General features: G+C 36.7%; 1 protein-coding gene across 1 annotated transcript in view; it reads right to left on the bottom strand.

Moving 5' to 3' along the window:
• The window catches only part of LOC140229882 (uncharacterized), a 62,121-nt gene extending 54,352 nt beyond the window's left edge, over positions 1-7,769 (bottom strand). Inside the window, exon 1 of the mRNA XM_072310088.1 lies at positions 7,642-7,769. The gene's annotated coding sequence lies outside the window, so the exon portion shown is untranslated. The remainder of the gene's footprint in view (positions 1-7,641) is intronic.
• Between the last annotated feature and the right edge of the window lie 14,379 nt (positions 7,770-22,148).

Raw genomic sequence — 22,148 nt, forward strand, 5'->3', positions numbered from 1 at the left:
TAAAGTTTTATTGCTTACTTATTTATTTACCTACAGACAAAGTTAACATTATAATTGTATCCATGATTTGTTGAAACTTATGTGATTCAAAGATCCTTGAAATATTATGTGATCCTTATTTCTTTTCTATTTCTTTATGAGGAAAAAATCACTTGAATTGAATTGAATATGAATAATAAATTATGTAAATAAGTTTAATCAATGTTAAATATTAATAGATACAGAAAATGCGAACAATAGTTATAATAAGATTGTTTCTAGAATAAAACATTTAAAGGTTTTTGTTGTTATTTTTTGTTTTTTGTGTGTTTTTGTGTGTTTTTTTTTTTTTTTTTTGCATTGAGAGAAAATAGTGAAATTCCTAACATTTTACCCTTTGTCGCAAAATTTTTATATGGTAGGATGTTTGTGATACAACAGACCTAAACGTATGCCTTCAATGTGATTACCCGATTTTTTTTTTTGCTCACTGTTCCCAAGGGCACAGTTTTCCTGTAAATTTGTTTACCTAAATTAAAAACAAATCTTTCTATTTTGTAAGTGTTTAAAAGTGATATCAATAAGTGAGGCATTTCGAATTTTTTTTCCTTCATATACTAATGTAAAATTTATGGTAGTTGCGAGGCAACGAAATCGTCCCCTCGTTATAATTACAACGATGCTTTAAAGTGCTTTGAATATTTCATAGCTTCCCGATATTTGTTTCTTTACTGAGGTGAAGCGTAGACTAGTTTGCTGCAAGTTTTCGCAGTATCCATTTCCTTAAAAGGGAAATTAATCCAAATATACAGGTTTGAGCAAAATGCAGCACTACAATAAGTAGAATCCATTAGTAATGTTTGAGTAAAACCGGTTTCAATCGTTCAAACGTTAAGACCTGTTAAGCTTTACGTGCCACAATCTGGTTGAGAAGATAACGAAAGTTCTTTACTTCACTGCAGGACAACAATAAGAAGAAATTATTGACTATAACGATATTCTATGAAACTCCATCTTTATATTCATTACACACGCTTTGATACAATTGAAGACCTGAATATAAGAACGACCCAAGTCCAATTTTTGGCCAAATTCAGTTTGACATGGGAAATTGTAGCTTATGCATGGACTCATCTTGAAGTATAAATGATAAATCATAAATACCCCCGGAAGTGCCTCAAATGAATGAGTTAAATCTTATATTAATGTAAGAATGAAGGGCTTGGGTCATTCTTACATTCATATAATAGCGCCCTCTCTCATCCTTCTCTCATCTCTATAGCAGAATATCATGTATATGAATCAAAGAACGACCCAAGTCCATATGAATCAAAGAACGACCCAAGTCCACCACACAAAATGGCCTCTCCACAATTAATGTAAATATAAATTGTCATATTAATATATGTTCTAATTTGTATATTCAATGTTGCCTTCCCATCACAGTTAAATAGAATATTATTGGACAAATAAAAAAGATAATAAAATGACGTTTTTTTAAGTTTACTCGAAATGGTCGTCCTTGGACTTGGGTCGTTCTTATATTCATATACTCAATTGTTACTGAAAGACTATTTCTCCTGCATGGTTTCTACGGAAAGAGAGGTAAGTCAAGTGCTCTTTCATTTTGCAAGAGAAATGAGAAAAAACAATCTTTAAATCGTTGTGTCTATTTCCCTTTTAATGTTATTCTGCAGTGAGGTGAGAGCTGTTTTTTTTTTATAATTTCCTCAAACTGAAGTAATGCGTTTTACCTACATTGCTGCAATCACTAAATCCACGTATATTTGGGTTTAGACGTATCTTCTTGGTCCTAAATTCTTATTTGGTGAGATAATGAGAAACCTTTTATGAAACAAGAAATAACATGTAATAAAAAAGAGGAATTTTCGTTATCTTAATGAAAATTGATTTTGAAATGACTGAGAATGCAGAAAAAGAGAGTCTTTTATGCTAATGATAGTGTGGCCCACCTTTTATTAGGATTAGTTTGTGCTACTCTGTCGATAGATATGTCAGCAATTGCAAAACCGATTTTCATTAAATAAAGTTTAATTCATCTCAGAATTGTATACTCTGCACTATTTCATGAGTGGTTTCTTGGTATCTCGCAAAAGAAAACAGTTAAAAGCCAAATCCTCATGTCCACCAATACTGCACCATCCCTTTAAACTGAAAGCCACTTGGGGTTGCGCCTCTCTTTACGCAGTCTACCGTAAACAGTCATGTGCGCCGCTAAATGGGATCAAGAGCGAAGTCTCGATGGCGCCTCGCTGGTATGTTGTGAGAAGATGTCTTGAGGTATGTCGAAAATATCTTCTTACATTGCACGAGTAGCACCAAGTAGCACGCCCTGAGTCCTCTACAATTGATACAAAACAACCCCTAAAACAATAACAGTTTGTCATCTTTTCAAAGGTTAGCTTTTTGAAGGTTACTTTTATTATAAAAGTACGTTAATTCGAAATTGGAAAAAAAAATAAAGAATCGTCAAAAAGTTCGTTGTTCCGAATATGAAATAAGGTTCGTTATTTTGAAGACCATTAATCTGAAAACGGAAATGGGTTTGCAAATCCGGCGGAAGTTTGCAACTACGCACCCTCAAATCATTTTCTGATGAAGGGATTGTATTTCATTTTTCTGATCAAGGACCCTTTGAAATAAAGATAATCAACCCAAAAATTGAAACAGCCAAATCATGTATTATGAAGAATCTTATTAAGGGAATGTGCCCATTATGTGAATGGATTTAGATAAGGAAACATTGGTACAACAAACCAGTGAAGTTCTGGACAATCCGTTCAAAAGTTATGATTTTTTTTTTTTTTTTTTTTACGTTTTGGTTGAATCCATCTGCCGTCAGCGCTAAAATAAATATAGGCCTATAAAGATCGAAGACTGTAAAGTAATTGATGTCTAAGAAGATCAACAGTATGATATAGATAAATATTTATTGAATTATACACATTCTTTTTTCTTGGGGGGGGCACAATGTAAAAGCATTTGACTTATCTCCTTCAGAATACGGAGGGCATAATGCGACACATAGTTATGTCAGTCAAAGATATATGATTCCATAAAAAAAACCAGATACGTTTGTGAAAATTAATTATTAAATGCGGTGAAAAAAGTAACACTTGGTTCATACCCTCATGTGAAGTAATCGAAATTTTGAAATTGTACATTTCTCCATGGTATTTGGTTCAACCTCTCATGATTTAGTGTAAAGCATGCCCCAAACAATATAAAAATCGAATAGTTTGCAATCTAACATCTGGGAGCAAGACTAGATGATATGTCTAAAATCTTTCGCCACGGGATGACGACGGGCAAGCAGGGAGGAGTGTAGCCTTTTGTCAAGGCCCTCTCGCTGTAATGGGCGAGCGAAGCGAGCCCAGGTTAGCCCTTTGAATTACCGACTTTTGCTCCCCGATTTTGGGAGCAAAAGTCGGGGTCCAATCAGCGTGTTTGTCTGCTCGAACCCGATTTGAATAGAGCGAATGCACGCCGCTGCCACAGACCTCACAGAACTCTACACACAGAGTGTGTAGAGTTCCGTGGCAGACCTCCTCGGGTGGTCAGTGATGCATGCGAACAGGCATGACCACCAAGGCTGAGGATGCGGGGAGCGCGCCATTCCATTGGTTGACCGGAAGCCATTAAAATGAGTATTCAGAAGGGTTCACGTGTCATGAATAATAATGTGTGAAGCAGATCTCAAAAGGCCCTCGCGCTGGCGCGCTCGGCTGGGCTCTCTTCACCATACAGCGAGAGGGCCTTGACAAAAGGCTAGTCGTGCCGTTGCCTCAGGCAAGAAATTCCTGTTCGTCTAATATTTTCCTTCGTGAGTACATTCTTATGAGGCAAAGCCCTATATGTACTCATATTCACAGTTCACATAGCATATTATCACGTTTGCTAAACGGGAGCTGGAGTTAAGCCAGCTGCACAGAGGTCACGAAACTGCGCGCGCAAAATTATCACGGTGCATGTTGTACTGATGGGCTGGGCTGGCCAGGTATTCTGTCGGAATGTCTACATTGCGACTAACATACCCACCAGCGACTTTTGCGTTCACAGCTTTTACTACATAATCATAGGAAAATAGCATTGGCTTTTCTTTCAGGAAACAATGGAAACTACACGGGTACGCCACAGCATGCACGTGACGGTATCTGCGTAGTCTGAGACGTCCAGGCTGGACAATCAAATAGAATTGATATCATGGATTTTAATCATGTGGGCCTACTCTGTGTAGCACAAATCTTCTATCCAGAACGCCCTAGATCTATAATATCTATCTATAATATTTTTGCGATAAAATTCTTCATAATGTTATTATAAAGAATTTTATCGCAAAAACGATCTCACTCCATTCTTGTTGAGTTGGGATATTCGCGATTAAAGTTGCTAAAATCAAAGAAAACAATAAGAAAATACCGGATATTTTTCAATCATTACTTCTAGTTTATTCCTTGTTACGTCACAAGGCATTTCTGGAATGTTCAATTTCCCTCTATCTGATGATGGACTTGAATACTTTAAAATGTTTAAAAATGGCGCTTACTTCATTTTGCAATAAAGCTCTACATTTTTCGTTATTGTTGCCATAAAGGGGCATCATGAACCATTCAAGTATTCTATTCCAGCGATGACAGGTACAAGGATTAAACCAACATTTTGAAAAATCATACCTTTGAGCATTTTTTTTTTTTTTTTTTGTTCTCTAAAACGTCAGTGATTATGATAATGCAATACTAATAGACCTGTTGTGTATTCTTTATACCCCCCTCACCCCCGATGCCTTTCTCACGGATCTCTCTTACGGGCCTCTCTCTCTCCCTCCCTCATAGTTTGTACTCTACTCACCTCAGTTTTTGGAGTCAAAAGGGGCCTGAGCTTTCGATCCTAACAGAATCTTCGTCAGAGGCAAAATGACAAACAGGCAGGGAGAGCAATCACATATAAGGACTTCACACAACAAGAACAGTCAGGGACAGGCTGGGGACACAGAACAAAGGGCAGTTTTTGATCCAAATTTCATTCATATACTGGCTGTCCTTGACAATACGTAAATTGCATCTGGATAAAGGCTGTGTGGTCTTCCTCCCCCCCCCCCCACTCCCCCCTCCCCCCTCCCCCCCCCCTCTCTCTCTGTCCCTCTCTCTCTCTCTCTCTCCCTCTGTCTCAACCTACAGGATACAGCCTCCCTAGAGCCTCATGAACTCAGTCTACCATTACAGTGATCACAAAGAACGACGAGCTGAACTAACCTTGACTATAACCACAGCACACCACATTAACGCAAATTAGATCGGAATATTAATGTAATTAGCACGATACGTCTCTGAAATGCATTTGCTGCATCCCCGCCAAGCATTAGTCTTGCTACCAGACCGTCGGCTCGCACTAATTTCCATACCAGAATATTAACGCCATCTAACGACAAAACTTGAGAAGTAGCAGGTTCAGGTGGATAGTTTGCCTTCGGCAAAGGCAAAGGCATCGACTTCGTCGCTGCGGAGAGGGCATTTTGTAAAACGAGTACATTTGGTAAAGGGTCTGGAAACCAGACTTCGCAAGCACAGACATCTAAAACATTGCAGATCACTACGTAGATGGACGCACTCACATCTAACGCTACGAGGATATTGATAGACTCTTTTTGGTTCAGCGCACATTTCCCACCGTTCGCCCCTAGGCTTGGCTCCTGATGAAGCGCGTGCCGTAATGCGCGCATGAATACACAGCCAATCATCACGTGTTCCTTTTCCGTGTTCCTCCACTTTCATGTCCACGTTCAATATGATACAAAACACTGGAGACTCGAGCACAGCGTATAGGTTTACATTGTCAAGAGAGCAGGCACAATGATATATTATTACAACAAAACTGAATCGACGAGTCCTAATAGCAGCAATACGTATATTATACGTATATCATTGTACCGTCGCTATCGACGTTATCTATTGTAAGTACTTAAAGGGGGAGTATAGCTACATTGCAATAGAGGTAAAGAGTCCTTGTAAAATTCCGTTTTATATTGCATCATTGTCGTGCTCTACTTTGGAGGGGCAGGAGTTCCATCTCAATAGCTCTTTGCAAAGTACAAGGTGTGGCTTTAATCTAAGGGCTGTCGATTGGATACTGCAATAGCAGCTAAAACAACAACAGCAACAATAGAGAAAAACAACCTCACATTGCGGGACATGTTGAGTCAATGGGAAGCAATAGCTGAACACTGGGGATCCTGTGACGAATAGGTCACAGATTGGACGGTGGTCACTAAGTTCGTAGCTCCAACAACAACCTCGTGGGGTGCTGATTCGGCTTGCTCCCAACACGCATCTATACGTATAAATGAATATTCTGGTAGGATGCTTCAAATAGAAATGCGAGTACAGCAAATACATGGAACTGGATGAATAGAACTAAGGATGTTAGACAATCTGTTCGGATTTTAAGGAAACATTTCAATATCATGAGGTCAGATAAACCGACAAATGAAGAGCAAAATCTTAATCTTCCAGTTTTGTGAAGTGTCAACATTCATTGAGCCTTTAAAGGCATTGTTGACCGTTGGGAGCAGTGATTAAAAAAAAGAAAATGTCCGAGTTATCACATTTGATGCATATGTGGAGGTAAATTGTATAACAAAACATAATACGAGCCAAAGAAATTAACAATAAAACATACAATATACGGAGATATTACTATTGTTTATCAGTATACCATAAATGTACACTGTTTATCATAGAAAATAATTTATTATGACTATTGTTCACTTTTTGTATATCTAACAATATTAATTTTACTGAATAGCATTTTTACATTAGTTGCTCTTATTCCTAACTCACATTTTGGAATTATTCTAAAGCACTTAAGCTGAATTTTTGTTTCATCTGCAAACGGTAAATAATGCATTTAACTGAAATAAAATTTTAATAATTCTCTGTTCCTTCATGAAGAGCGGGTCAAGTGATGTTAACTCGCGTTTTATCTCGATACAAGCCATTCAAGACAACTTTAACACTGTAATGCCTACTCTAAAATCTCCCAGAATAAGAGGACGCTCTTTTGGTTACATGGATAGATAAACATCTAAATCATATCAGTTATATATCAGTTATAATTATCACAATGTAGTAGTGACAGCTATCGTATCATTATTCATACTGGAATAAATAGAGCGGAAGATGGCCGGAAGGTCCCACTTGTCTTAACACAGGGCAGAGTGTGAAGATCGGCCGTCACGGACACAGAGACACACAGACAGACACACACACACACATACACACGCACTCATACACACAGCTTTCGTGCGGTATATGCGGTGTGTCTGGTGTGCCTTACGGCTATCTTCCTATTTTTGAGTGTGTGTGTGTGTGTGTGTGTGTGTAAGTGTGTGTGAGGGTGTTGATGTGTCACGGAGAGTAAAAGAGTGCGCCTCAAAAAAGAAACAGACAAATGAAAAGAAACAGATCGAGATATTTCAATTAATATAACATGAAACGAAATCACCATTTTCCTAGTCTTCGGAGGATTTGCCAACATCGATATCACCTATTGTGCATGTACTTCTTATACGATTATGTTGTTGTTGTTTTGTTAAAACAGTTTATGTAAGGGAGAAATACATGGAGAATCCGAATGGGAACTTACCGCACAAATGTCGTTCCAAAATGCACCAAAGAAATAGTTTTCTTGCAGCTAGAAGCGCGCTTGAAGCCGGGATGGGTGCGGCGGAGGTCTGTGGCTGGCGAGCAGGCGATATACAGCAGCGGGCTACGAGACTGACTCTGCTTTCCCTTCGCTTTCGCTCACAGTATTTATCTAACCAGCACTCAGTCGACCACACCCTGCAGTCCTGTGAGATCATCTTGCAGTTTGTCAGACATGTCAGAGGAAGACACACTGTTTGGCGTGCGCACGCACACGCAAGGACGCTTTGATAGGCTGGTAGCGGTATTAACGCCAACAACTTCAGATTGTAACTGTTGAAAGACAACGCAAGATGGGATTACTTCACTTCGCATTGCAAGATATATTGAAGATATGTTTGTTTGTTTGTTTATTTGTTTGTTTGTTTGTTTGTTTGTTTGTTTGCTTGTTTGTTTTTCTCACAGAACCAAAACAAGATTCAGGCTGTCGGAAACTTCAGGAAATTATTCGCTGTTCCCCGCTACCTTTGCAAAAATACAAAATCCAGTGCGTGATCCTAGCATAGTTGAGCAAGTGAACAGAATATCATTATGGCCATTTTATTCACCATCAGACATTCCTACCATTACTAAACTTATATCGACGTTGAATTTGAGAAGTCTGTACATTGTCGATTCCTCATCAAGTAGACATATCGGTTTAGTTACTCTTGTAGGCCTACACCACAAGGTAAGATTTCATTTCCATACCATGCCCTTAACCTTTTCCGTGCCGTACAAATGTGCACACATTTCACAAGACGCACAGATGGTAATTGATAATCACAGAGCAAGATTTGACAGACGGATTACTAGACGTTTAATGAAAATCAGACTTAGAGTTTAAAATCTTACATGAATTTGAAACATCCAAACTTTCCAAACTCAGGGTCACTGTATAGTGATGTTAGAGCTGAAACCCCAAATCGATATTGATTCTTTTAAAAACGTTACTATCTCTTTTACCTGAAAGCAGTAGGAATATGAAGTACTGACATTTCTTACATTATGTTTGCATGTACTCACACATTGATAACATAAAACCCTTTTATTAACAGTTACATTTTAATTTAAGGTATATTCGAGGGTTTTAAAGGGGACAACTTTGAAACACTATTGATGCAAGAGGCAGGACAGGTTTTTAACAAGTAACAATAAAAGATATGTTGTGTTGGTGGTTTTTTTTTTCATTCAACGCCAAATCTATTGTAGCTTCAATGTGATATATCATTAGAACTACACAAGAATGATAATGATAACAAACGCAATTCTATTAAAAATAATTTGCCTAGTAGAGAGCAATTGATTACAACTTTACAGCGGTGATAAACCTGTACCAAGATAGGCCTATACCTGCAACAAGCCATTTCAATCTGGCCGTTTTAAAACACAGCAAAGATTTCTGAACTCCTGTCATATTACTAGAGAAACCTTAAATTTAAGTAGCTTCAAATATCCTAAATAGTTCAAGTGTTGTTAATCAATGTGTTATCATGCAAAAGTCTCAAAGAGATTTCAAACCTAAAATGCATAGAGTAGATAAACAAAATACAAAAATGAAATAATATAAAGAAGTTCTAAGCTTATCATTAGAATTCACGTTATGAATTGTCTTTAATTGCTTTGAATATCAGGTGGCGACGGCGGCGTCCAGCCTAAACCCTGGCCCTTATCAGATGTTCATACCGAGGCCAGCTTCGCCGCTCTCTTGTGTGTGTGTGTGTACGTGTGTGCGTGTGTGTGTGTGTGTGTGTGTGTGTGTGTGTGTGTGAGTGTGTGTGTGTTTGTGTTATTGTGCTTTAATGTTTTTAATTTTTTTACATTGCTTTGTTTGTGTTCATCTTTTGTGCGTTTTTTTTTCAATTCAATTTTAAATGAAGTAGGGCAACTGTGCTATAAAAGAGTCAATGTTTTCTGAAAAAAGGAAATAATCACGCTTTCAAAATGACAGTGTGAAGGAATGATAATTATATTCTGTGTAAGGTAAAAGTAGTCTATTTGTTAAGATAACTTTCCTTCAAAGTGTCGTCAAAAGTAAGTTGGAATCAGATTGCTCATTATACCACACATTATAGCTTTGTTTTTCCAGTTCGAAATGAAACCCCATGTCATTCTTTATTGTTTAAACAACTGTCTAGGAATATGTTGCAGACCCCACTTTTTTTCTTTTATTTTTTTCAGTCTGATTTCTTTTTTTCTTTTCTTTTTTTTTTACTTTTGAGGGTTTTCTATTTCAATTGAAATATGTCATTTGAGTGTGATAATAAGTATTGATGCTCCTTTCTATGTTATTCCGATTCCTTGCAGAAAAAACAGGTTTGCGGAAGCAAATGGTAGTGATTACCTATAACATAAACTGAAAATGAAACCGTATTTGGGCCATTCTCCGAAAAGTGGCGCCAAAGGGCATTTTTGTGTCTCCACCCTTCTCTAGGCCATAAAGCACAATTTTTTCATCAGGAAACCATTTTTTTTACTTTTATTTATACTAGAGAATATAATGAGTAAAATTAAAATCAATTCAGGTCACAGCACCTCATGAAAAAATTATATTCGACAGCATGACATATGTATATGTTGATTTTACCCATGTCTCCAGCGAACTCTGTGATTATATTTCACGCTCCCGCTCTTTACTGTAATATCAGAACTTTATGTTTTGCTCACTAATTTATAGTGCCTTCAGTGCCTAAATAAAAAAGCATAATGCTTAGCGAAAAAAGATTGGTATATTTTTTTCTGCGATCTTAGCGAAGGTGTCTCCAAATCTCCGTAAGATACGTTACTTTTTGTATGACGCCCTAAAAAATATGAAGACAATAAAGCAGTGGTATGTATTTCGGTGTAGTGAATGAAGTCCATTTCAAGATTATATAAATACAAACAGTGTATTCTGAAACTCTATAATAATAAATATATTCAGACACAAAGTTTGCAATCGTGTATGTTACGATAAGCGAAAATAAGATACGTTACTGAAACTTTGCTCTATTACAGAAAAAATACTTTGTTGACAAAGTTATAATGCATTTTTCTTTAAAGCACCATACATTGCTTGTATTCATACACGGGAGTTATGAAAGAAAAGGTTGTTATTTTGTGAAAACATAAGGTTGACCATTAAGGCCGTCAAATACGTTACCGTCAAATACGTTACCGTCATATACGTTACCGCATCAAGTCACAGATATGTATGTATAAATATATCTGTGCAAAGTGCATCAACTAGGCGCAACGCTCTTTGCGCTCATTCTTTAATTTTGTAAATGGTTCTCCGCTCTTCAAAGCATGGCGGCCACTTTGAGCGTGATGTTGCATTACATTTAGTACGGAGAGTCTGAGGGAGATGTATATAATATAAGGCTTCTCGTCGTTTGTTATTCGTCCCAGCTACGTGGTTGGTAAGAATTTTCATTTTTGAATATTTATCTATATGACTACTCACAATGACACATTTACGAGTTATTTAATGTTGATGGAACAGTTATACATATTGCGTATGCATGATATTGTTTCATGTGTTGTGATAGCTCGCATGTACGTTAGAATATTACCCAGCATTGGCACGGTAACGTATCTTACCCGACTCGTAACGAATCTTATTGGATGATGTCCTGTTCTTACGTACACGACGGCTATATGATATAATATATATATATATATATATATATATATATATATATATATATATATATATATAATTATTAAACAATGTACATTGATTATAAAACTCCCATGCTGATATTTTCCCTCTCTGTCTGTCTCTCGTGTATTTTAGAAAGAAAAAGGCATGGGTAAAACGCTTGCTGAGGTATACAGAAGGCCTACAGAGAGAGAAAGAAAAAGATTGACCCCACGTTTCTAGCAAAGGAGCGGAAAAGACAAATCCAATATCGCGTTCCTGTTTCTGATCACATGTCGACTCAGGAAAAAGGAAAATAATGACGTGTTTGAATTTCATTTTTTTTTTTCGGAAAACATTTCTTTTTTGAAATGAACAAATTAATGACGTAATCTCCTCACATTTTTCTACACATTTTATTTTCAGACATCCTCAAAATGTCATATATCAGATATCATACAGGATAAAGCTTTCCTTCTATTAATTCAGAATGTATGACATATCTTGATATAAGCGTATGGTTTTTGCCTGTATTCTGCAAAAAAAGTAAGAATTTCCAAAATATCATGTATAACATATAATGACAAATTATGAGCGGATGACATCAACGACTTGCTCATTAGAATATTCATAAAGACTGGTCAAGAAATGTTTTCTGAAAATGTGAAATTTAGAAATATAATATATTATCTTCTCTACTTGTTACTCGGTATGTATTTTTTGTTCCTCTTCGTTCTTTAATCATATTAATTTCTGACCCGGATTTTTCCTTGGATACTTGCCACATTATTGTACAGGGACAACGTAATGTTAATTGTCAACTGATGTACGTGGAAGGAGAATATTTACGATTCCTTAATCTAGTTGTTTTGTCTTGGCTCTCTATGAATGTACAAAAATATGAAAATTTGGAATACGTCAATATAGTGTAAGCTTTGATAAATATACCAAAATATTTGAGTGGATGATAAATCAGATGTGTTAATGCAAAGAAGTTTTACTTGAGAGTTGTGTCGTTACTACCATTACCTAAAGTATTACTCCGTGGCTTCTTTTTAAAACAAATTTCATGACAGGACATGTGGAAATACATTAATACATTATACAAAGCTTCTGACACCTATATGCAACATGACTACTTGCTGGGAATGAAATCTTTTATACTATTCTTTTTGGGTCTTTTTGTTAGGAGCAGAGCCGAAACACAAGTGGCCCAAGTGAAATAACATTGTATTCATAAGATTAAACTGTCAGCAGTCAAATACGTTACCTTTATACGTTGGAAGTTATATATTTGTCTGTACACTCGGAGCTAATCAATTTCATCATGTTGTTCCAAAATGAATGATGTTGCATATCTAATTATGAGTTAACAGAGGGACAGAGCTACATAATAGGCTGTACATTGTCTATTAGAAATCAAAAGTTTCGGTCATTATATTTGAAACAGAATTATAATACGTTTCGAGATAACTTTGTTTGTTATCAATTAATAATTTTACTAACAGAACTATGTCAAATAGATTATCTGGGGTTATATGTTCTAGGTGGCTATAACATTTTGATGTAAGACAATATGCAAGGGTGAGTTTATCATCATGTTACTTTATAAGTCACAGTAACAAAATTTTGTATGGTATAGATGTCTGTCAGATACGTTACCATATCGACATTACCGTATATATCTTCTTTGCACTCGTATAGGTATGCATGAATTTGATGATATTGTTCCCCCTTAATAATGTCAGATATCTAATCAATGAGTTAATAGAAGGGAATGGACTATTATACATTTTAAATCAAATTTCAGTCATACATTTCAAACAGAACATGATTATGTTATTGCGTTGATTTTGTTTGATGCATGCACATAATGCTATTGATGAATATATGACTTTGTATTACTGAGCAGTGTTAAGACTATATTAACTAGGGTTATAAATATGAATGTTCAAGGTTGAAAATTCATTTGGGTGTAAGATATAATGCGAGATTGAGTGTATCGTCATCTTGAGATAGAAATCACGTAACGAAATTTTGTGGAATCGAAGTATGTCAGATACGTTACCATTTTTCTCTTTCCTTGTGATTCAAAATGTATAAAATCTGCTGTAAAGTTTGCTTGCAATTAGCTTTTTTTTTTGATAATTTCAGTACTTATGTATGATTTTTATTACTGTTTCAAAGCAATATAAGATCAAAGTGTATTATAGATATTGATTGCAATTTATGGTTGTGTATTTTCTACGAAAAAATATATATATTTTTGAGCCGATTTTGACTTACAGGCTTCAAACGTCAATCGTTTTTAACATCTGGACCGATCAAAGTTCAAGAATTACTTTTTAATCATGTGCGCATATTAGTTACGTTTACATTGAAATAGATATTTACATTAATGGTCCACAGATGATACTTCCACAGCCATTTTCTTGTCTAAAGCCTAATGGTAACGTATCTGACGGGTGGTAAAAACTATGAAAAAATGTGTTCAAGTTCAATGCTATTTCTTGAAAAATGTGTTGGTGTCAAAAATCACCCGTTGGTTGTTATGTGTTCTCAAAGTATTAAAGTTTCTGAATTCAAATGAGTTTCACGACTTTTTTAATGTCGAAATTTTATAGTTTGTCCAACCCTGTTGGTGCCCTTTTGTGGAGAACGGCCCATTTGTGTCTGATTTCTTCATATTAGATTTTAGCCATAGAGTAGAATTTTACGTTTAATCAAAAGCTGCTGAGGACTATTCCCGAGAATAGTGCGACAGGTGTCTATGGGAAATGCGTGCTGTATTGAAAATCACTGATCGTCAACGAGTTAAGTCCGTTTTTTTTTTTTTTTTTATTCGTGATGGGAGAGAGGCAACTGAAGTGCAATGGGGAGGACATGCTTAACGAAGCAGTGTAACCTTGGTGACAGTTTGTGACCTTGGCAACATGCAAAGGCTGACAGGCACATACATACATACACGCGCATACACAAGCACACGCATATACATTACACACACACCACATATACACGCATTCAAGGCTCCTCTTGCTTCATCGATCTAATGATTTAAAGTGTACTTTCAAACACAAATTAACGTGTCTCATAATCTGTATATGAAGAGCTTGCTTCAAAAAGGCGCTAAATTCATTGGAAAATGATGGATTTAGGACCATTTGGAAGCAAACTCTTCGCATGTCCTTCAACCCTTGAGTATCACAACAGGATGGCAACTTTGAAACGACTTTGGTTTTTCAAATTCATGAATTTCTTCCGTCGAGATGTTTTCATTGCAACTGATTGACAAATTGCCCTACATCGACGTAAATAAGCACTGAATTGATCAGTGTTTTAGTAGTAGCCATGATAAAAAATCATGGGCGTACATACTCGAGCAGGATTCGAACCTACGACCTCCTGATCACCGGACAGGAGATGACGCCTAGTGGAGATGACGCCTGTCCGGTGATCAGGAGGTCGTTGGTTCGAATCCTGCTCGAGTAGGTACGCCCATGATTTTTTATCATGGCTACTACTAAAACACTGATCAATTCAGTGCTTATTGACGTCGATGTAGGGCAATATGTCAATCAGTTGCAACGACTTTGGTTTTATTGGCAGAGAGACAAAATTCGTTGTCTCGTTATAAAACAGCTTTTAAAATGTAAATGTCTTATATTTTTTTTTAAATTTACCTAAAGTAAAGTGATTGTGTGTACTTGTTCTATCCGTGTGTACACGTCCAAGTATGAGCGTGTAATTATGTGTGTGTAGGTCTGCTTTTTTCTCTATGCGTGTGAATACGCGTTTGTGCATTTCTGAGGGGATGCTAAACATTACAGAGATGGATATGATGCACATTCACATCTATCAGCAAAATCAAATGGGAATAAAGAGAATGAATTCAGTTTATTTTTCACTACCATGCAAGGTTACTTCTCATCAAAGTAAATGAACATCAAGCAACGAACAGTGATGCAAGTGGAATCGATCAACTGTTTTGTCTCCTAGCAAGGGAGTGCAATTGATATGGAAATATAACTCCGGTGTGTTTAAAACGGAACACAAGCAATATTGTATGCGCCGGAAATGGGTGAGATACGATAAGGATCATTATATCTCGACACTTTAGCCTTCTTATCGCACTGAAGCAGGAAGTAAGGGTGAAAAATATATATTACTCTTTTGCATTAATAAAGTATCGCTAATTGCTTCCTTTCTCTCTCTTTTTTTTTTTTTTTTTTTTTGGGGGGGGGGGGGGGGGTAGGGGGCTGGAGGGGAATACAAGGCCGTATTCACTAGACCTGCGCATATCATACTTGTATCTTCACACATTATGTATATGTACCTAAAAAAAACAACAAATAAACAAACCAATGTGTTCAATCTGAAATCCGCCTGACTACCAATTGAGGAAATAGTATAAGCCGTGAGCAAAACGAACGCGAAAATCTTTAAGCAAATTGAAAACTTCATCATCATCACCATCATCAACAACAACAACAAACAACTACAACTGAACGTATAGGAAAGTAGGCTCTTATTGAACTGGAGCAATATTAATGCCCAACTGAATCAGCACTAAATCATGTAGATGAATAATATTGATCTCTTTGTCTTCAATCACGTTTACATGGATGAGGGGAAATCTGGTAAAGTCTATAGCACCAAGATCCATGTAATCGCCATGATTTTGGCCTGCTGTTCTCCATTACATGAGTCTATTCCGTCCTCCTCAAAGGCAGTGGCGGAGCTGTTCTGGAGCACACCGAAGTTCGTGAGCTCGCAGGAGCTTATGAACACGATAACGAGAAGACGCCGCGGATCATCCCGCCACACAATGCCTCTTGGAGTACGTAGCCGACGACGATCTCAACAACCTGCTTGGGGGATTTACCATCGCTCAAATTGATGTGCTGCCCAAAACTGAGCCTTTACTTTTGCCGAAGAAGAATGCAAGCACCTGTTATCTTCGTAATCATATCATATCTCACTATGTCGATGAAAGCAGGTGAAAGAAAGTATTACGCAAACCTTTCTGTGAGTCTATGATTGGTTTCCACCTCCAATATTTCCTCTCTCTTTCCCTCTCCGCCTCATTCTATCTCACTCTTTCATTCGCACCAACCCTCACTTGTAATGAATGATATCTTGTCAAAGTGAAACCACGATAACACAAGAAACAGGATACATGGTGAGTCATAACGCTTTCTGTAAAAGATTTGAGAAAGGGTGAGCAATGAGAGTACAGCTGATTTGTTTAAATATATTTTATTTTAGTAAAGCAGGGCACATATGACCCTGCATCACAAAAGAACAACAACAACAACAACACCAACAAAAAGGTCCCCAGACCACTGGCGTAGCCATGGGGGGGGGGGGGGGGGCGATGGGAAGATATGTTTGTTTGTTTGTTTATTTGTTTGTTTGTTTGTTTGTTTTTCTCACAGAACCAAAACAAGATTCAGGCTGTCGGAAACTTCAGGAAATTATTCGCTGTTCCCCGCTACCTTTGCAAAAATACAAAATCCAGTGCGTGATCCTAGCATAGTTGAGCAAGTGAACAGAATATTATTATGGCCATTTTATTCACCATCAGACATTCCTACCATTACTAAACTTATATCGACGTTGAATTTGAGAAGTCTGTACATTGTCGATTCCTCATCAAGCAGACATATCGGTTTAGTTACTCTTGTAGGCCTACACCACAAGGTAAGATTTCATTTCCATACCATGCCCTTAACCTTTTCCGTGCCGTACAAATGTGCACACATTTCACAAGACGCACAGATGGTAATTGATAATCACAGAGCAAGATTTGACAGACGGATTACTAGACGTTTAATGAAAATCAGACTTAGAGTTTAAAATCTTACATGAATTTGAAACATCCAAACTTTCCAAACTCAGGGTCACTGTATAGTGATGTTAGAGCTGAAACCCCAAATCGATATTGATTTTTTTAAAAACGTTACTATCTCTTTTACCTGAAAGCAGTAGGAATATGAAGTACGGACATTTCTTACATTATGTTTGCATGTACTCACACATTGATAACATAAAACCCTTTTATTAACAGTTACATTTTAATTTAAGGTATATTCGAGGGTTTTAAAGGGGACAACTTTGAAACACTATTGATGCAAGAGGCAGTACAGGTTTTTAACAAGTAACAATAAAAGATATGTTGTGTTGGTGGTTTTTTTTTTTTTCATTCAACGCCAAATCTATTGTAGCTTCAATGTGATATACCATTAGAACTACACAAGAATGATAATGATAACAAACGCAATTCTATTAAAAATAATTTGCCTAGTAGAGAGCAATTGATTACAACTTTACAGCGGTGATAAACCTGTACCAAGATAGGCCTATACCTGCAACAAGTCATTTCAATCTGGCCGTTTTAAAACACAGCAAAGATTTCTGAACTCCTGTCATATTACTAGAGAAACCTTAAATTTAAGTAGCTTCAAATATCCTAAATAGTTCAAGTGTTGTTAATCAATGTGTTATCATGCAAAAGTCTCAAAGAGATTTCAAACCTAAAATGCATAGAGTAGATAAACAAAATACAAAAATGAAATAACATAAAGAAGTTCTAAGCTTATCATTAGAATTCACGTTATGAATTGTCTTTAATTGCTTTGAATATCAGGTGGCGAAGGCGGCGTCCAGCCTAAACCCTGGCCCTTATCAGATGTTCATACCGAGGCCAGCTTCGCCGCTCTCTTGTGTGTGTGTGTGTACGTGTGTGCGTGTGTGTGTGTGTGAGTGTGTGTGTGTGTTTGTGTTATTGTGCTTTAATGTTTTTAATTTTTTTAATATTTCTTTGTTTGTGTTCATCTTTTGTGCGTTTTTTTTCAATTCAATTTTAAATGAAGTGGGGCAACTGTGCTATAAAAGAGTCAATGTTTTCTGAAAAAAGGAAATAATCACGCTTTCAAAATGACAGTGTGAAGGAATGATAATTATATTCTGTGTAAGGTAAAAGTAGTCTATTTGTTAAGATAACTTTCCTTCAAAGTGTCGTCAAAAGTAAGTTGGAATCAGATTGCTCATTATAGCACACATTATAGCTTTGTTTTTCCAGTTCGAAATGAAACCCCATGTCATTCTTTATTGTTTAAACAACTGTCTAGGAATATGTTGCAGACCCCACTTTTTAGGTGATACGCTATCAGCGTATCACCTATTGTGATTGTCAAAATCTCTCTTTATTTCTTTTTATTAGGTGATACGCTTTTAGCGTATCACCTATTGTGATTGTCAAAATCTGTCTTTTTTCTTATTCTTCTTTCTTTCTGGCCTATTTTGTGTCGTCAATATCTCAAGAATGACATTACGGAGTAACATGACATTTTCAGTCAACATGTCTCATGACAATATCTAGCCACAATAAGGTTTTCATGACAGTAACGTATCTATGACGTCATCTAGGCGCCATTTTGTGATTTTCGGACCATGTTACATGATCGATCATAACTTCATAACTAAAGGTCCTTTCTGTATCAGTTTTTGTGGACATAAAGTTCAGGTCACGCTCTATCTTTCTTTCTCTGATGCTAATTACCTAGGACGTCATCTAGGACGCGTAAGCGCGCGTCAAACATTTAAAAGGCTCAAAACAACTTTCCAATGGGAAATCTCGAAGTTTCAGACAATTTTAAGCGTTTCAAACAATTTTGCGCGTGCGCGTCCGTCCGCGCATTTTCGCGCGCACAGCGCGTCAGTAACATGAAAATGCACATTTTTTGACTGATCTGGATTCCTGATACTTTGAGTAACAATATCCATTGATTTCTGATCGATTTTGACAAATAACAAAGCAATGCACTGGCGTCAAAGTTGAAATTTCGCGTGCGCATCTATGTGCAAATATAGTGAAAAAACATGTCTTTGTTTATTTCGCCATAGCTCTTTAAAACGTCAGGTGACCCTATGTTTTTATTGCATATTACAAAAGCATATGAATTGAAAATAACGTTTCAAGTATCATTATTTCCATAATTACAATATGACGTCATCATATCGTCATCTGAAATCAAAAAAGTGGAATTAATTTTTTTAAGGTACTGTTTCTGACATTCATTTGCTCGTATCTCTGTTGTTTAAGCTCAATATTATCCCAAATTCAGATATGTTTTACTTTGAACATTTGCCTTTTAAGTCCATGTCATGCTTTTGATATTTGATGACGTCATCATACCTTAAATTGTGATTAAAGGTAAACACGCAAAATCGGACAAGTTTACGTGTATTGTCTATGGGAGGTGATTTTTTTTAAAAGCATCAATTGACTTAACAACGTTTAAGCACCTTTATCTGAGCTGATTTTGCTTCATTTCCTCTGAAACTTTAATATGTTGTAGCTGAGACAATAAGCTGCAGTAATCATGCATTTTATTCTTTGAAATCTCCTCATCAGATTGACAATTTTGCAGTTTAAAACTGAAAATGAAAATGGAATGTGGACAAAACGATTCCCCATGTATCTTTCACATACATAAGTTTACGTTCCCCATATTTTCTCGTCGAGACGTATGGCCGAGTGGTTAAAGGCGCCGTCTCAGAGACGTGACATTGCGGGTTCAAACCCCACAAGATCACGAAACATTTTTTTTTTATTTCACTTTTTTTTTCTTCAATTTTGTATTACATATTCGTCCATGTAGAAATCACGTTCGTATATAAACGCACCTATACACACACACAGACACACACACACGCCATATCCCTCTTTTTTGTGTGTTGGAGACCACATTGCTTCGACTGCAGCAACATTTTGCAGGTTGACTTTGTCAAACCGATCATAGTATGTAATGACGACGACTGAGGTGTACTTTGAACAATTGTCTTTCAAGACGATGTCATTGTTTTGTAATTTGATGACGTCATTACACTGAAAATTGTGATTAAAGGCAAGGTATCAAAACCAGCCGATTATAGGTTTTATGTCTGCGGGACGTATTTTTCCCAAGTTGCCAGAAATGGCATAGTGACCTCAGTCGTTACAGGGCCGCTTCTCCGTCTAGCAATGCAATAGATGTTCACCAGGCCACGTTAGTTGAGTGGGCATTGACTTTCCCCCTGTTATATCTATACATTGTTTTTTTTTTTGTCTTACCATTTCCGTGGATGACCCGTGGCCGAGTGGTTACAGAAACGGTTTCGCATGCACGCTCAATATAAGTTCAAGGTGCCTATATCACATTCTTTTCTTTGTCGATCACAGATGACCGTCATCTGATGACCACAAGCGTATCACCTAACTCGTCCTCAATGTGACGAGTTTTCATGTCTCGTTCTTCTTTCTTTCTGGACAATTTTGTGTCATCAATATCTCAAGAGTGACATTACAGAATGACATGACATTTTCAGGGAACATGTCTCATGACAATATCTAGCCACAATAAGGTTTTCATGACAGTAACATGTCTATGACGTCATCTAGGCGCCATTTTGTGATTTTCGGACCATGTTACATGATCGATCATAACTTCATAAATAAAGGTAATTTCTGTATCATTTTCGGTGGACATTAAGTTCAGGTCACGCTCTATCTTACATTTTAATGCTAATTACCTAGGACATTATTACGCGCGCGTACGCGCGCGTCAAACTTTTAAAAGGCTCAAAACAACTTACCAATGGGAAATCTCGAAGTTTCAGACAATTTTACGCGTTTCGCGCGTTCGCGTCCGTCCGCACATTTTCGCGCGTAGTGCGCGTAAGCAACATGAAAATGCACATTTTTTGACAGATTTGGATTCCTGATACATTAAGCAACAATATCCATTGATTTCCGATCAATTTTGACCTATAACAAAGGAATGCGTTGGCGGCAAAGTTGAAATTTCGTGTGCGCGTCTATGTGCAAATATAGCGAAAAACATGTCTTTGTTTATTTCGCCATAGCTCTTTAAAACGTCAGGTTACCCTATGTTTTTATTGCATATTACAAAAACATATGAATTGGAAATAACGTTTCAAGCATCAATATCTCCATGAATACATTATGACGTCATCATATCATCATCTGAAATAAAAAAAGTGGAATTAAATTTTTTAAGGTACTGTTTCTGACATTCATTTGCTCGTATCTCTGTTGTATAAGCTCAATATTATCCCAAATTCAGTTATGTTGTACTTTGAACATTTGCCTTTCAAGTCCATGTCATAGTTTTGAAATTTGATGACGTCATCATGCTTTAAATTGTGTTTAAAGGTAAAGACGCAAAATCGGACAAGTTTACGTGTTATGTCTATGGGAGGTGATTTTTTTAGAAACCATGCATTGACTTGACAACGTTTAAGCACCTTTATCTCAGCTGATTTTGCTTCATTTCCTCTGAAACTTAAGTATGTTGTAGCTGTGACAATAATCTGCAGTAATCATGCATTTTATTCTTTGAAATATCCTCATGAGGTTGACAATTTTGCAATTTAAAACTGAAAATGAGAATGGAATGCGGACGAAACGATTCCTGATTCATCTTTCACGTACATAACTTTACGTTCCTCTAATTTTTTCGTCGAGACGAATGGCCGAGCGGTTAGAGGCGTCGTCTCAGAAATCATGAGGTTGCACACGTACGGGTTCGATCCTCACAAGAGCACGAAAGAAAATAATTATTTTTTTTTAACTTTTTTTTTTCTTCAATGGAGTACTACACCTTCGTCCATGTAGAAAACACGTTTGCATGTAAACACACCTATACGCACACACTCACACAGTATACCTTTGTTTTGCGTTGGAGACTGCATTACTTCGACTGCTGCAAAATTTTGCAGGCTGGGCTTTTTAAACTGATATAATATATTGTAACAAAATGAAATTTGTTCATATCAATTCAGTA

Source organism: Diadema setosum, chromosome 6, assembly GCF_964275005.1.
Source record: "Diadema setosum chromosome 6, eeDiaSeto1, whole genome shotgun sequence".
NCBI classification, from domain to species: domain Eukaryota; kingdom Metazoa; phylum Echinodermata; class Echinoidea; order Diadematoida; family Diadematidae; genus Diadema; species Diadema setosum.